The following is a 5,913-nucleotide window of genomic DNA, read 5'->3' as shown; positions in this document are numbered from 1 at the left end:
CGCTATCGGAGCCAAAAATGGCATCAGTGCAACACTACGATTTATATATATAAAAAAGAGTAAGACAAATGAGTGTGGCTTCTATATGAGCATTTTGCCATCTACTGATCCCAATATCATCTCTGTTAACCAGACATCAAGATACTTGAATTTGTTTAATTGATGCAGGGGGAGAAATTTTGTTCCAGATAGTATTTTCTCATCCCTGCTGCAAATCGTTACGGTACTAAGAAGATAGAAACAACAAAAACCAAGGATGAAACCCTGTCAGTTCCCTAACCAGACACTATGAAAACAATTGCTAAACAAATTACTTGATTTCAAATATATGGTCCCGAAGCATTAGAAAACTTTCACTTACATTTAGTAATGCCTAAAGTTTATATTTGCCAGAAATTTTACAAAAAGATAAACACGCTATAATAATTATGACATAATAAATTAAGCCCCTGTAGAGTTGGATTTTTTGAGTGTTTACACATTTCAGACAGTGATTTTGTATTTCGGTTTTGCTTAGCTTTAGGAAAGGATAATTAATTATTTTGTTATAAATTAAAAAATGAAAAACATCTTCAAGTAACTATAGAGTAAAACAACCGAAATCAATAATAAAAATGGGAATGGGAAAGCTTAGACGATAGTTTGTTGCTTATAATCATGAAAATTGGTTCAAGCTTTTTCTGTTTGATGCAAGCAATGCAATCAAACTAAGAAAAATATAAAACAGTTTAAAAAATGTTGAGAATAAAGGTACTTTTAAGAGTTAAAGCTTTTTAAAATCTTTTTAAATAACATATCTGAAAAATATAAGCAGCTATGCATGGCTGCACATATACAGCGATGCTTTAGGCCAAACTATGTTGGAAAACTATTTTCAGTAAACACAATGTACAACGGGAGATGACAGGAGTCTCTGCAGTTTTGGTCAGAGGAAACATTGGAGATCAACAATATTGGTAGGATTCCACCTCTAGGGCAAAGTTCCTATCAACGGTCCCAGAGGATAATAAACACAAACGCTTTCCAAAACCTTTGATCTGCTACTAAAACAGCCTTAATTCTTCTGGGTTCAGTTTTTTTTCCACCAGATTTTAAAGATAGAAGCAAGAAAAACAGCAATGAGCTCTGCCACTGATGTCAGATGAGAGGATCTGTTGTTTCCGTTTGTCCCAAAGGTGTCAAAACAGGCCTGAACAACCAAACTGGGAGATAATTTATTTTGTGGTGCAATGCTGGGACATAACAAAAGCTTTAGGAGGTCATGTCAGGGAGTAGAGGCTGGAAAGGACACATGAATTCAGCTCAGGTTAAAGAGAAATATTCAGCTTTTTCAGCATCTCCATGGACTTAGAGGGGAAATAGACAGAATTCAAGCAGCAGGAACCTCATCAGGGAATCTAGCCTTTGAGGCAGGAAGGAGAAAGAAAGATGCGTGGATGGATGGATGGGAGTCTGAAGGGAAATGAACACATGGAAGTAGGAAAAAATGTTGCCCATCCTTTCGTTGACAGCTTCCTACTCTTCTCCGATTTTTTCCCTTCATCTATTTATAATCTTTAATTATCACTTTTTTCTTATCTTCTCATTCTAATATACTAGAAAATAAGTGGATTCATGGAAAGAAGATTTCCATAATACAGTAAGTAAATAATTTACCGGTATAGCTGAATAGATGATGTATCAGATAGATTTAATAGTTAGAGACCCTGCTGGTTTTAAACCCCAAAACTAGTGGAAGAAAAATCCAGTTCTGTGTAATCATCATGACTCCTGTTCATTGTACTGTACTGTACTGTAAAAATTAGATCCATGTCTATATAGAGCTGACATTACCGGTCCTAACTAATGTTTAGCAAATAAATAGTCTGTAGTGCTGGAGACATAATTTCATCGTATATAGGCAAGGCAGGTTTATTTGAAGAGCACAATGTAAAGTAAACACAATTCAAACTTGTTTACACAAATGAAAGAGTTCAAAAGAAGCAAACGTAGGATGAAAACAAGTAAAGATAAAAATATAGGAGCAGCTACCAAAACAATCAGAACACAGTTAGACCAACACCTTAACCAAATTATATCTCAGTTAAAAGTTGAACTTTAACAGTCAAAGGCATTTGGAAAAGACTTAGGGTTGAACTTCGACTTAGAACTCAGGCTTTCAGTACTTTTCCAGTCTTCTGGGAGTTTGTTTCAGTCAGTGGAGCATAGGAACTAAATGCTGCTTCTCCATGTTTGATTCTAGTTCTTGGTGTACAGACTAGGCTGGAACTAGAAGACCTGAGTGATTTGGGTTGAGGTTGATAGACTGACTACGAATCCTTTATGCGAGGAGGTGCTGATCCATTCACTGATTTATAGATTAGAGGAAGTCTATTCTCTGAGCTACAGTGGAAGGTCTTCAGAACCGGAATGATGTGCTCTACTTTCTTAGTTCTAGTGAGAACACGGGCAGCAGAGTTTTGGAACGGCTGCAGGTGTCTGATGGATTTTTTAGGCAAAGACATATAGACAGTTGTGGTAATCGATTCTACTAAAAGTAAATGAATGGATTAGTTTTTCTAGGCCCTGCTGTAGCCCTGCTTTGACATTAATCCTTTAATCCTGGAAAAGTTCTTCAGGCAATAAAAGGCAGACTTAGTAACTGCCTTTATAAGCCTCTAAAGGTTCAGGTCTGAGTCCATGATAGAACCAAGATTTTTTGCCATAACCCCTGGTTTCTAGCTGTAATAGCTGAAGCAGTGAAGTAACTCTGGATCTCTTCTCCTTCGGTAGAAATATTATCACCATAGTTTCGGTTTTTTTCAGTTGGACAATATTCTGACACATCCATGTATTGATCGGTTCTAAGCATCTAGCAGATGCATCTAAACCTTTGTTTCTGAACTCTATCGTGGTGAAGCTTCGTAACACACCAGGATGGCCGAGCGGTTAAGGCGTTGGACTTAAGATCCAATGGGCATCAGCCCTCGTGGGTTCAAACCCCACTCCTGGTAGGCATAGTGTAAAGGCACCCTTACATTTCACTTACACATTTTCAAACAACAAAGAATCTTGTTCTGTTAGACACAATAATAGAATCATGGCAGTCTGAAATGTAACTCCTCCCCAATGTTTTCACTGTAATGTCCAGATAGCAAGATCTTGAAACCTTGTTGATGGTAATTAGAGGACTTATCACCTGGAAATAAGCTGCATACGTATACTCCTGCAAAGTTGCACAGTTTTCATAGCATCCCTAAGCACACTCTGTAAGGCAGAGTGATAAATTTTAGTCGAGGAGAGCTCTCACCTGCTTGACAGCAGTCCTGTGTCATCAAGCAGCAGAGAAGTAAAAATAATCAGAAATTTCCTGTAAAATGGTGTATAGAGAAAATAATGTCAAAGGATTAAATAGGGAATGTACTGCTAAATCCAACCATCTAGACGCTACTCTGAATGAACCACAATGGACTACTGTTTTCAGTGCTTCCAGGGCTTTTCCAAAAATGTATGATCTTCCCAACTCAAATAACAGTTGTCCATAGAGTCCAGTTTAGCAGTGGTCTTCCCCAATGCTTTCACTGTGAAGTCCTGATAGCAAGATTAAGACAGGAAATGCTATAGAGTTGCCAGGGGTAACGGCAGATCCAAATTGAAGGATCTGGTAGGCTGGTGGCCAACTACTAAAGATTTGATAATTTCACCCACTAAATAACATAAATATGTCCGCTGTTATAGTTAATACCAGCACTGGAATGAAATAGTATGTTATGCAATAACTTTAGATTCTCTATATTCAGCACTAATGTAACTTATTATATCTTAAGAACCAAAGCAGCCCAAAGTACAGATTTAACTACCCAATTTACATAAAATAGCAGTAACCATTCACTTTATTTGCTGTTTTAGACATGGGTGGTGTGTCAGCTATGCGCAGCTCAAGCTCCACCTATTTGATGAAGCCTGTCAGTGCTACACACGTCGCCTTAACCACGTCGTGGCTTTCTTCGTAGAGTGGTGGTCATGTATTCTACCCATAATAGTTCGTCTCGCAGGTAGTTTGTAAGATGGGTCACCTGTTGCTGCCATAATAACCAGCTCGAGCCCATCATCTTCAATCACGCTGATGCACCTGCAGCATGTGTCTATCCACAGAGCGAGGGTATTGGTTACTTGTCTCAAAGAGTTCTGCTGATGGGCCGACTTTTTTCATCTTTTCACCATCTTTCGCATTGGCTAAGGGACGCTTTGCCTTTACGTGGTAGTTGAGACTGGCAGAACTCCTAGATTTAACCAATTCCGCTTTTCACAAGGTGCAAACAAATCTAGTCTTGTCGTGTTTTTTATCGATAGCTGGATCCATGTCAGCACTTCACATACAATGTGGTAATTACACAGTACGCCTACACAGGTTGGAAGACTGATTTGTTCTGGCCACCAGATATACATCCGCACCAGATATACATCCGCGCTAAAATGCCAAGATGAAAGTCATTATTAGTATAGACCCAGCTCCCAACCCAACTGTGAGAAAAGATTAACGGTGATATCTTTTTATCGCCCGATAAGAGTCTGGTATTAATGCAGTACCTTAAACCTGATAATGGCTAGGAAAATGGGCCCTGACTGATCCTTTAGATAAAGTTTTACTAAAATTATTCTGATGCATTTGCTGAATTACTACAAGAAATGTTTGCAGAGCAGTGCAAGCTAAAAAGATGAACTGATCTTGTATTAGACACAAGTTATTATCCAAAGGGGTTTTACTCACTGTTACAAGGACATAAACTTATTTGCTCTTGTTCTTATTCTGGTTGAAAGGTCTTTCTTTGAATCATTTCTTTGAATCATTCCTCAGGTGTATATGGTGATGCCATATACCTTCAATCTAAACTGCAAGAACCAGGATGGCCGAGTGGTTAAGGCGTTAGACTTAAGATCTAATGGGCTTAAGCCCTCGTGGGTTCGAACCCCACTCCTGGTAGGATAAATAACCTAATTACTCCAAGGTAGAGTTGAAATCACAGGTATTTGGACTTTAGAACCAGCTTGATTAATCTGAATCTTTTTCAAGTCAGTCACTTTGCTCCTCTTGTCATTTGCTGCAAGCAAAATACATGCAGAGGCTGAAACAAGCTGTGACATATCTAACGCCAGCCATACACTGTATGATTTTTTTCAGGCGTTGCACACAGCGACAGCTCACACTGTACGACGGAACCGTAGTGTGAGTTCACAGCTCACGATGCATGTGCTGCCAGACACTCTGATCCAAACTACCTGGTCACGCTGCACGTCTAAAAACTACATCAGACTCAGCCTGATGGCACTACTGGTACTCATCTGTCCGGAAGCCAAAACCGGTAGAAAGCCCTAAAAAGAAAAGGCGGCAGCGTATTTGGACAAAGCCATGGCTGAGCAAACATGGCTTCTACGGTCTGCCAAATTAACAGAAAGAACTCCATTTCACTCGCACCCCCGCCATGCTTCTGTATTTTCATCACAGAGGAAGAAGAAGAATCCTTGTTTGCGCGTTGAGCGATTTGCCCACGAAGGTCGACGGAAAATCAAACATGTTTGATTTTCTCCTGACCTGATAGGGAGGTGGTCGTAAGAGGCTGATCGTCCCTCTTACCCCCTATACACTACACGACGCACGATCAGGCTAAAAATGGGGCCGATTGGAAAATTCACGCACAAACGGAAAGTCGCCCTGAAAAGGGAAAAAAAAATCGCACAGTGTAAACCCGACCTTATGGTCCTCTTTAAAGCGTAAACCAGCAGTAACATATGGATTTTCTTTTTTTGATGTTTTCATTTGATTGGTTTCTGTTGCTTTAGTCTTCAACTGTATGACATTATAGGGAGTGGAAAAAACATAATAGAGAGCCTATTGTGTTTAGGTTAAAAAAACAACCAAAAATAATCAGCTTT

General features: G+C 39.2%; 2 non-coding genes across 2 annotated transcripts; both read left to right on the top strand.

The window, feature by feature from the left end:
- The first annotated feature begins 2,910 nt into the window (after nucleotides 1-2,910).
- Nucleotides 2,911-2,993, top strand: trnal-uaa. Its single transcript has one exon. It is a non-coding gene; the product is annotated as a tRNA-Leu (tRNA).
- Nucleotides 2,994-4,880: 1,887 nt separating this feature from the next.
- Nucleotides 4,881-4,963, top strand: trnal-uaa. The gene has a single exon. It is a non-coding gene; the product is annotated as a tRNA-Leu (tRNA).
- Nucleotides 4,964-5,913: the final 950 nt, after the last annotated feature.

The sequence above is a fragment of the Cyprinodon tularosa genome, unplaced genomic scaffold, assembly GCF_016077235.1.
Source record: "Cyprinodon tularosa strain WSP-4 unplaced genomic scaffold, ASM1607723v1 ctg289, whole genome shotgun sequence".
NCBI classification, from domain to species: domain Eukaryota; kingdom Metazoa; phylum Chordata; class Actinopteri; order Cyprinodontiformes; family Cyprinodontidae; genus Cyprinodon; species Cyprinodon tularosa.
The sequence above is the reverse complement of the archived record's forward strand: the minus strand, read 5'-3'. Positions and strand labels throughout refer to the sequence as shown.